Here is a 12,435-nt window from a genome sequence, read left to right as displayed (position 1 = left end):
TCTGAGAAGTTAAACTTAAGTCTAATAACAAGGTTGTTGGTCGAGACACAATTTGATTAATGATGATGGTTTAGGACGTTCCTAAATACAAACTAACACAAGAATCTACATTGCTAGTATCACTTTCCAAAAGCTCAACCTTCTAACCTACCACTATTAAGTATTCTTTCCCGAAAATTGTGTAACCATTTAATGATACCAAGGAATCCGTGATTAATAATGACAATCACGTTTCAATTAGCATTAAAAAAGTTGGTTTATCGTTACTAACATATGCAATAGCATCGTTAAACTTAGCCTGAGGAGATACTACGTTGGACTACCAAGAAAATAGTTACAATGTGTTTCACTCTTGAACTTGAACATTTTGTTGAAGAATATCGTCGTTAGTTTCAAGGAAAGTTAGCATGTGAAAATGTGTATTCGGTGGTTGGACATTTTGGCCGTAAAAAGTACGTTTTTCTTGATCACTGACAGCTAAAGATATTGTTTGGTTTTTGAATGGAAACTGAGGTGAATCAGCTTAATAGGTCTATAAAATTACAAAAATTATACTAATATTTTTTAAGTTGTTTTTATGATACCTCACTCTTTTAGGGGATTTTCTCGTCTTAACACGAGAAATTGTAAAACCACGGTCACTCGTCTCCGTGGAGAAACGCGATAAAAGCAGGCACAAACAACGAGTGATACTACATACTTAGTTTAGTGCGATGAGTTGGAAAGGTAAAGGTGTTCATCAAAGACCCTCACATAAAGTGTTGGACACAACACTACTTACACACACAAATTGCGCTAAACTTAATTACACGAATTGAGTAACTCAGAATAATAGAAAAATTGAATCAAAATCCAGTATTACTACAATTGATTTTAGACTGTTAACATGATTGACTCGAACTTCCTTAGTCACTTTTGTGACAAATCTAAGCTAATACAGTGTTTCTATAAATGATTATAGGGTCGAAGTAAGTCATGAAAACGTGCCGCCTCTCAGATATGAACTTTACTAAATGCCCAAGGACAAAGGCATGACAAAGATCACACGCAACTGGTTGCCTAAATGTTTCATATATTAATAGTTATTTATTGTAAGAGTATTTTAAAGAGCGTTTTATCCACAATCACGATCATTTCATCAAAAAATTATTTGACATTTCGCTCTTATAGCGGCTGTAACGTCAAAAATTATTATTGAAATTAATTTAAAAAAAAATGGAAGGTGTTGAATGATTGCTATGTAGATTCTATTGTTTATCGACTCCATTTGTGAAAATTTGTGAAGTTGGTGAAAAATGCAAGAAAGCAATTGTGTGCTGTGAACTGACAAATTAGAAAATCATTGATGTAGAAGACAGGGGCGCATATCTGCGTATTTCGATACTAGATACCAAGCATTTCATGAAAATTCACAATTCTAGAAGAAGGATTCTTTAACAGTTCTGTGGAGACGTGTAGAAAATACATGTCCTTACGTCTGAAGAAGTTTCCAAATGACAGATTCTTTTTACGAAACGCTAATCAAAAATGTACTTCACAACCTATTGGAATCAACACTTTGTCGAAAGTTCCTTCAAGAGTTGCTTCTAAAGATGCTGACCTCAGAAGAATAAAATGACATGGTGGGTGGAGAAGCTCCGCTGTAGCAGAAAGTTATATTGATGATTCTATATCTAATAAGCTTGATATTTTGTACTTTATTTGTTCATGTACTGTAAATGAGTTTATATGTTATCCTTGTAGACCTTGGTCTGTTGGGTATAATAAACATTATTATTATTACATCGCAAGGAAGATCCAAGGTACTCCTGGTACTAGTCGTTCCTTACAAGAGGAGACATCCATTGTTTTTACAGATTTATCAAAAATTTCAACAAGCACTATGTGTTCTGAAACTGCTAAAAACTACAAGCTTCTTATTAATGGAAACGATGAAACAAAAAAGGAAATGTCTGTTAATATAAATATTAATGTTAATATTAATAATAAATAAATAAATAACTATGATTTAAGGTTGCATTTTTCATTATTCCACTAGTGGAATAAAGTAATTTCATTATTCCACTAGTGGATAAAGTGGCACTTTATATGCTTCATAAGTGTGGGTATGACTTCAATTATAATTGTGGATAAAAAATAAAATTAATTCAAGAGAAACAAATTTACAGCGGTTAAACATCATAGTGAATGGTGAAAAGGTTGACGACATTCTGCAACAACTCTAACGACGTCGACGACGTTTTAACATGATAATATCTAACACTACGTCAATGTTGTTACACAAAACAGATATCTATATGTTTTACTTTGTTTTAGATGGTATGAAATATCAAAGACGATTTTGAAATTGTATTTCTGGTTGCGTCTTGAAATTTTTAGTCGTGGAGCTTCCCGTTAATAATTGGTATTAAACGACGTAGTTAAAAAAATTGGTCTAAAGAGTTTAGACAGTACTTCCCTCGCTGTCGGAAACGTGACGACTGCATGCCTATTATGTTTTTTTTTCGCAGTAGATTTAAAAGAATTCGGTTTTATAGTTTCTGAGTCAACCAATAAAATAAATTTTTTTTCATTTTTTTTGAGTCACCCGGTATATGCAAATTCAAAAAATATGAATGGAATGATAAATTACAAGTACAGACTCATCATATTTTGTATATTCTAGATAGGATTTATTCGGCAAACTTTTGAGCTGACGTCATCAGTTTTTTGGAGAAGATAATCAAATATATTTTGACTAAAAATTTATTATGCTCTTTATAACCTTAAAACATCTGCAAGATTTCAAAACATTCGGTTGTGTAGTTCCTGATTAAATCAATAAAATACATTTACGCATTCACTAATTTTTCTGGGTCACCCTGTATATACAAATAAAAAAAATATGAATGGAGTCATAAATCACAAGTACAGACTCATCATATTTTTTACAGTTTAGATAGGATTTATTCGGTAAACTTTCGAGCTGACGTCATCAATTTTTTGGAGAGGATAAGTAAATATATTTTGACTAAACACTTATTATGCTCTTTATGACCTTAAAACATCTGCAAGATTCCAAAACATTCGGTTTTGTAGTTCCTGAGTAAATCGGTAAAATAAATTTACGCATTTATTAATTTTTTTGAGTCACCCTGTATACGCAAATCCAAAAAATATGAATGGAGTGATATATCACAAGTACAGACTCATCATATTTTGTACATTTTAGATAGGATTTATTCGGCAAACTTTTGAGCTGACGTCATCAAGTTTTTGGAGGGGATAACCAAATATATTTTCACTAAAGGTTTATGATGTTCTTTATAGCCTTAAAACATCTGCAACATTTCAAAACATTCGGGCTAGCAGATTCAAAATTAAATTGCAAAATGTTGTTTTATAATTTTGATTTTTTTCCAAAAATCTGGACGTTTCGGGTAAAAACTCAAGTCGGAGTCATAAACTACATGTGCAGGACTATGTTCTTTTATACAATTTAAAACCCATTTACTATGTACAATTTTGAAGTGACGTCATCGCATTAGTGGTGGGGATGACTAGACAAATTTTGTTTAGCGTTTTACCATCTACATGATATTCCTAATATAAGTACAAAATTTCACAACATTCGGTCCAGTACTTTCGGAGATTATCTGTCTAATAAAAATCTGGGACGGCAGACAGACGGACGGACAGACGAACAGACGGACAGACGGACAGACGGACAGACGGACAGACGGACAGACGGACAGACGGACAGACAGACGGAAAAGGGAGACCTATTTCTTCGTCTTCTAGGGGTCATGAAAGATCGAGAAAACGTAAAAGTAGAGAGTCGGTCGACGGACTCGATTACAATACTTCCTTTGCTTGCGCTCGGGAAGTAAAAATATATAAAAAACACGCTTTTCTGTGTGTTGCTGTGTCCAGTCGTCTGAGTTTCTTTGTTTTTTTTTTGTATTTATTTTTGACCGCACGAGTAATGGACAATTTAAGGTAAATATCACACACGAATTTTGTGACTACTGACAAGAGTACGATGGCACTCGAATTTTATGACATATGGCAAAATTTAGAGAGTAGAGTGGATCCCCACTACTCGATAATGCCAAATTATTGTATTGTCATCCAAAATACATAACCTTGCAAAGCTTCAAATCGATACGATAATTAGAATTAGGTTAAAATCGACTTCCTGGATTTGTTTACATAATTTGTTTACTACTAATGAAGCTAATATAAACGTGTTAAAAAGGTCAAGCTTCAAGGATTGATCAGATTTCAGGATATCTGAAATCTGATTAATTAATGAACCCTAAAGTGCTGAATTGCTTTTATTGTTATTTATAAAAATATGAAACGAAGAAAATGCGTCTGAAAATGAAAAGCAGATTTAAACATAATAATCTCCAAAAAATGTGATTTACGCAAACCGGACATAAATATCCTCATCCTTACTTTCTGTGGTTAGTAAAATATTCTACAGGACAGGGAAGAATAAGGATTCTGCTTTGACAATCATGCACTGATGTGGTAATCATTAATCACATTACGGATTAATATAGGAGCAATCAATGGAATATACTAGTCCACATCATACCATTATGTCAGTATTATAACATTTATAACAACGCAGCTCTAACAGAATTGAAGGTATTCAGTTTGTCTGCTACGGCACTTCTTTTATACTGTTCGCTGACATGACAAAAAGGGCAACCGCCAAGCCTAAGGTAAAGGTTTTGGTTAACACATATTTGAGAACTATCTTAAAAAATTAGAGTTTTAGAAAAATTTCTAACGAAAAATTTAGATAAACTTGCTATATATTAAGAAGAGACAAAACTGAAGTATGCAATAGAAACGGACTGACATGTCTACCGCTAGGATGAGTTACATTATTAAAGACAGGAGAATGCAGGAAATTTGTCGTTTCTTTATATTTCATGGAGTAGTAGTGGGATTACTGTATCTAACACTATAAATAGCAAGTAGTAGTGGCTAAGACTTCACTCTTGCCTTAAAAATAATGTAGTACTGACTGGTTTAAGTTATAAATGAAGATACTTACTTCCCAAACCATTGTGAATAACGCTTTAAAGAAAAAAGATAATGTCTCGGCGATCTTAGGAAGTGTAAAAGCGTCGCGTGCTTGGAAGGAATATTTCTATTTCCTAAACCTATGTTACATAACTCTCTATCTTACGATCTTTCGTCTGATTTTCTAACGGAAACGTCCTGTTTTTGCACTCCGATTTGTATACCGCGAAATCGGGTGAATATTCATTGTTTCAGAAATAAACAAAAGCCACAGCTTCCCGTTCTGTCACAAATCCAAGAGATTGCAGTCTTGTTTTAAAATCTGACTACTTCGACTACGGTCCGACCACAAGTGCGACTTCAGAATAAGCGATTTTAAGTAAAGTGACTATGAATCGAATACAGTCTTAATGGCCACATTTTGCTTTAAAGCGTGGGGTTTCTGCATGAATATTTTGCATTTCAGTGAAAGTTTTAATTTGAGTGAAATTGTTAATTCATAATGAAGAAATTTATGGAAAAGTCGAAGTTTGTATTCCACCAGAGAAATAATAATAAAACCATATTCAACAAAATGATATTTGGTACGATTTAAGTGCTGTTTAAATTTCAGTTTGGCATTTAGAACATTTACAAAGCATCATTTGACTTTGTTTTATGTTTAGCTGATATAATTACATCAATATAATAAACAGAAATATTCACACATGTCATTAATTTTTATAAGAACTTTGTTGTACTGAGGTTATTAAAATTATATTATACATTTTTGATGGAACGCAACATTTTGCAGGAGGGAACTTTAGAGTATGCAGGTTGTGGATTTACTTTAGAAGTATCACAGCATTGTGTTGGCCATATCCGTAAATGCATAGTTCAGCTTCAGTTGCATTTATGAAATTTGGCAAAGAGCCAAAATGTCTTGGACCATAATCCAAAGTATTTATCAGTCTAGAAACTTATTCTACTACTGATGCTGTTTGTATATCTCGCAGCTATAAATGTTAGTGCTCGAATCCAACACGTAACTTCTCAAAAAATATATATAAAATAATTAGCTATGGCGGTACTGATTTATCATCCAATTGTTGAATACATATGGTATATACTTATCTTCATACATTGAATAATAAACTTTATAATGGAATATAATTAACCAAATTGATGAAAGAGGCATCATAGTGTTTAATTTTTAAATTGGTTGAAAATTCTATTAGTATTAATTAGCTGTGCCTAACTCAGTTTCATAAAGTTTTAATGCAAGATATGTAAATATTGTGCATTTAATGTACATGAATTTATTAAATTTATATCAGACAAACATATCTCGCTATGTTTCGCAGGCCGTCGATATTTGAGTTGTAGTCGTTCAAAATTTGATTTCTGAAAGATTAATAACATACAAGTACTAGGCCGGCCCATCCACCGCCTATATTCTCAGAGGATAAATTTGATTTGCCAAAATAAGTCTTATCTTAGCAAGTACAAAGTCCGCCCATTCGCCTCCTATTTTTTTAGAAGATAGTCATTTGCCAAAATAAGTTCTCTCTTAGCAAGTACTAGGCCGGCCCACCCACCGCTTATTTTCTCAGAGGATATTTCATTTGCCAAAATAAGTCTTCTCTTAGCAAATACTACAAGAAATCCAAGAATAGCAGGAATTCTAAGAATCCCAAGAATCTAAAAAAAATCCAGGAATCTCAAGGATTCAAGGAAATCCAAGAAATTTAAAAATTCAAGAATTCCAAAATTCCAAGAAATCTAAGAAGTGCAAGAATGTCAAGAATTCCAAATAACCTAAAAATTCTAAGAAACCCGAGAACCTCTAGAGTTCGAGAAATCCTAAGAAATCCAAAAAATCAGGAATTTCAAAAATTACAAGAAATTCGAGAAACCCAAGGAATCTAAGAATTCCAAAAAATCCAAGAGATCCAATAGCCCGAGAATCCCAAGAATCAGAAGAAATCCAAGAATGTTACGAACTCCAAGAACCCCAAGAATTTAACAATCTGAAAAATATTAAATATTCCAGGAATTCCAAGAAATCCAAAACTTAAGATTTCTAAGAATTCCAAAAAATCTCAAAAATCCAAGAAATTCAAAAAGTCAAAAAAAAACCTAATCTTACGAAATCCAAGCAACCCAAGAAATCTAAGAATTCCAAATATCCTAAGAATCTAAGAAACTCAAGAATTCCAGGAATCTTAAAATTCCCAAAAATTCCAAAAATCTCAAGAATCACAAGAAATCCAACAATGTCAGGAATTCCAAGAATCCCAACAGATCCAAAAAATTCTGAAATTTTTTAAAAATTCCAAGAAATTTAAAAAACCCAAGGAATTTAAGAATTACAAAAATCCAAGAATTCCAGGAAACATAAGCAATCCAACAATCCAATGATCCGAAAAATATCAAAAATTCCCAGAATTCTAAGAATTCAAACAAATTCAAGAATTCCAAAAATTCCAAAAAATCCAAGCAACCCAAGAAATCTAAAAACTCCAAAAAGTGCAGGAATCCAAGAATCTAAAGAATTCCAAATATCCTAAAAATTCTAGGAAATCTCAAAAATTTCAAGAATCACAAGAACTCCAAGAATGCCTAGAATCCAAATACATATATCCAAAAAATCCAGAAGGAATTCTAAGAAACCCAAGAATCTAAAAAAATCCAAGAAAACCAAATTTAAAAATTCACGAATTCCAAAAATCGAAGAAATACAAGAAATGCAGGAAAGCCAAAGATGTCAAGAATTCTAAATAACCTAAAAATTCTAAAAAATCCAAGAATCTCTAGAGTTCCAGAAATCCCAAGATATCCAAAAAATCAGGAATTTTAAAAATTCCAAGAAATTCAAGAAGCCCAAGGAATTTAAGAATTCCAAAAAATCCAAGAATTCCAGGAAACATAAGCAATCCAAGAATCAGAAGAAATCCAAGAAGGTCACGAATCCCAAGAATCCAACAATCCGAAAAATATAAAAAATTCCCAGAATTCCAAGAAATCCAAATTCAAGAATTCCAAAAATGCAGGAATCTAAGAATCTCAAGAATTTCAAAATCCTAAAAATTCTAGGAAATCGAGAAACCGAAGAACTTCAAGAATTCCAGGAATCCCAAGAATTTCAAAAATTTCAAGGATCACAAGAACTCCAAGGATGCCTAGAATCCAAATACATATATCCAAGAAATCTAGAAGGAATTCTAAGAATCTCAAGAATCTAAAAAAAATCCAAGAAACCCAAGGATTCAAGGAAATCCAAGAAATTTAAAAATTCACGAATTCCAAAATTCGAAGAAATCTAAGAAATTCAAGAAAGCCAAAAATGTCAAGAATTCCAAATAACCTGAAAATTCTAAGAAATCCAAGAAATCCCAAGATATCCAAAAAAATCAGGAATTTTAAAAATTCCAAAAAATTCAAGAAACCCAAGGAATCTAAGAATTCCAAAAAGTCCAAGAGACGGCATGGTTAAATCCTTATTTATTACCGGCAATAGTATTCTATTGTTTGTTTCGATTGAGAAATGGAGAAACTGAAACACCAACATTTCGAGATTTCTCGATTTTTCGATTTTCAGATTTTCAGTTTTTCAGTTTTTGATTGATTCAAGAATTTTAAATATGTTTTAAGTTTCTTGTTGTGAAAAGATGACTACGTATATTAAGGAAAAAAGGCAAAATATAAGCATATATATGCTAGCAAAATATCACCAGACAAAAAAGCTCAATGACAAAATAATTTCTTCGTGAAAAAGAGCTTCATCAAAAAGACCTCTCAGTCATCTTCTCATTATTAATAAATTCTCACTTTTAACTCTATACAGGGTGTTCATTTTATCTGTTCACGCCTGACAATTTTTACATAGACAACATATTATACACCCCAGAGACGACTTTGTCCAATTCAATTTTTGTCACACTTTCCTAATATTAATAGCATGCCTGTTTTTTCAGAATTCGAAAACATTTTAAAACAAACGAAAATTGAAAATATTTGGCTGTCAGAAATAATTTGTCATAATTTTGGTTCTGATCATCCCTATCTATGCGTTCATTATTATTTAAAAATAAAAATTAATCAAAGCTGTTTATGAAACGTTAAATGGGTTGCCTATACAGGAATATTTAGGCGTGAATAGATGAAATGAACATCCTGTATATAAAAGGAAGTTAACTATAATTGTATTTCTGATATTTTAATAACAATTATACTATTTTGGTTGTTTCATTATTACTGTTCTGTAATATTCTTTAGTCCTTTGCACCTTCTGGGAATAATTTGCAAAATATTATTAACTAGATCACCACCGCTGACAAAAGCCATCAGTTTACTAAAGCTAATGGTTTTTGGGTAAATAAGAAATTATATATTTAACTACATTATTACATTAATTCTTAAATTTGTGTCAACCTATGACATACTAATAAAATTCTTCTATTTTAAGCAAGTAGTTTTTCTAAGAAAGACTGTCTAGATGTTGATCTGCCTAGATTATAGATAGAAAATGTCCCTTAAACTTATACAGTTACCCTTATTCTGATGCGAAGGAATATACTTAAGTTTTTTCTGAATCTACCTTTCTTTTTTACATTGAATGATATATATTTTCTAACATTGAATTTTTTCTTATCTTTTCTCTGGTACAATTGTTTTGATATTTTGATGTGCAAGACGCAAAAAAAATAGAAAATTGATATGACTCTTTGGATCAGAACAAGCGCAGATTTTCTAACCATTTAAAGTCATCTTTGTGTTAATAGTTCCCCAAATGAATGAATGTGAACATCGCTTTAAATCACATAGTATTTGTATGTATAAATGTTCTATGAAAAGATTGGATGGTTTTATCGTTGACGCCTTGTTGACAGCAGACGTGACACATTTACGATAATGATGCTTTTACTCCACTTGTAGCGGAAACAACTGCTATAATTTTACCTGTTACATCATTACCAACCTATACTACAACGTTAACCGGAATTAAGTTAAGAGTTAAATCAACAGACATTCCGAACTAGGTGAATGTTAAATAACCCTGTAGCTTTGTACCACACGACTGGCTAAAAATTGCAGCAAGTGATCATTATCATTGCACATAGTTTTTAAAATTGTTCTAATTATTATGTGTCCATATTCAAACAAAACATAAATTTTAGATATGTTTAAAATGTTTATTTACATACAGTTTTAAATTTTAAGTTAGTGAAATTGTGTAATTTTTCAGTGTACTAATTTACATGTAATGCAGATTTGGCCGGTCGGATGATCTTCGTTCCAGCCTAGTAAACTTATACTTGTAACTCAGTAAGCTTACAGATGCGTGATTAATCGGTACCGTCTGTATTATTTACGTATAATTAACCATCGTTCAATAATAGACGTCATCGCCTTTTAACTCCCATAAGGTTGATTAACAGTCACGACACTGTTTGCTTCCCATAAGCCACTGTAGAGTTCACTGCTTGAAAACCCTTCTGTGTCAGCTGCCAAATTAAAACTTGCGTTAAAGAAATTCGTAAAATGGATGAGTGTACCATAAATTTTGGTATTGCCAGTGGTGCGGAACTTCCTTCAAAGATATGACTTTCTGCTCATAATTCAGTGAAGGTTTATGTTACACAACGTTGCCGTTTTTACGAATAACGACATCAAAAATTATTTCATGTCGCGAAATAGAACGTAAATATTATTACGTTATTTATCGTTAAAGCACCGCGATTAAACCCACGGGTTTTACAATACATCAACTGCTGTTTTGTTGGATGCAAATACCGTTATGAACATTCATATTTCAAAAAGTACACGTGTATAGAAATATAATATTTCTGTTAACCAAGTATAAAATGTCTGCTTAAGTTTTTAGTTTCCCGGCGCATCCACCATTTGTCGCCCAATAGGAATTAAATTGAGGAACCCCAAAATATAAAAAAAAATTGTTCGTCGTAAGTCTTTACGCATTAAAAGGATATTATAAACAATATTTTATGTTTGCCACTTATTGCTTTATTGAAGTATTTATCTGACATTGGGAAACAAAATGTTTGCTTTAAAAATAAAAACGTGTTGAGTAGGTGCTTTAAAAAAATTAATTTTGTTTGCTTCTTCGCTTAATTTTTAAACAGTTTACACTTTCTAGAGTCCTGAACAAGACAGAAATGCATATAATACAGTCTCTCGTTTTTCCATGAACACTTTGTTTTATTAATAAACCGGGGGTGGTTCTCCCTAAATTTTTCACTAAAATTTTATCATCGAATTCATTATTTTTATTTAAAATCAAACAATTTCACTCGGGCAGAATGAAAATTAAAACCCGAAATTGAGTTTTTGTTCTGGGCACTGTCGGAACTGGACCCCATTCTATTCAAATGTCGCACATGGACGCGCGGCTTCCATGGCAACGGTGTAAACAAAACGTCTAAATCAGCCATGATTTAGTACTTCATTAGCAACATATCATATATCCAAGACACAACATTTAATTAATCCATCTAAATCGATTTTTGTTTTTGTATGTGAACGTCAAATTGACGTAAAACGTAATTTAGTGTACCATTTTTGAATGAACCTGTATACACTGTACAAAATTAGGAATAAATTTATTGAGTGTGTGAACGCTTTTCATGTACACATTTTCACATTATACACAAAATTATTATGGATTATTTTTGAAATATCTACAATGATAGTATGGTTCATTATTTAATAATTTACCGCAGTTATGGTTTGTAATACTACTGTTTTATTTGTTTATCATGAAAAGCGGATGCATGTCCAGCCTACAAAGTGTGATGTGTTTGTTGCTGGTGGCTGCATATTTCAATAGAATTTTGCAAAAACTCTAGTTATGACATTTATCCAGAAAATAACACATGTGCCAGATTTGCCACTAAACAAATTGTGCGTCGATTTGTTAAATCCAAACCACTGTAACAGTGTCAAAACGGAAATTTGCAGGATTTATAATCCTTGTTTGAACGAGAAATAGGCCCGTGATTTATTTGTATATTCGCACATAAGTACTCCTATCATAATGTAATTATATATCATACACAAACTTCCTCAGTCCACACGACCGCAGTCCAGATTCGTCTCAGATAGACGGATCATCTAACTATAAAGCTATCTGATGTATAAAGTTAAACGCAGATGACGGCAATATTAAATTTCAAAGCTTCAACCTCAAGCAATCAAACCTTGAAAGATAGTGAGTCGAAGGATTGATCGAGTTAACTTCGGTGGCAACCTAATTACCTTGGTATCAGTTACACCACACGATTTGCTTTACATTAAAAAAGAACTTCGGCAATTATGATTTACAGCGATCGATTACCATTTACTTCAAAAACCTCGTCAACCTTATCCAAGCAACGTTTCTGGAAGTTGAGAATAATGTTCGTACTCTCACTATCT

Source organism: Zophobas morio, unplaced genomic scaffold (genome assembly GCF_036711695.1).
Source record: "Zophobas morio isolate AGI-343-1 ecotype UQ-CSIRO unplaced genomic scaffold, CSIRO_AGI_Zmor_V1 ptg000108l, whole genome shotgun sequence".
NCBI classification, from domain to species: domain Eukaryota; kingdom Metazoa; phylum Arthropoda; class Insecta; order Coleoptera; family Tenebrionidae; genus Zophobas; species Zophobas morio.
This window is presented reverse-complemented; position numbering follows the sequence as displayed.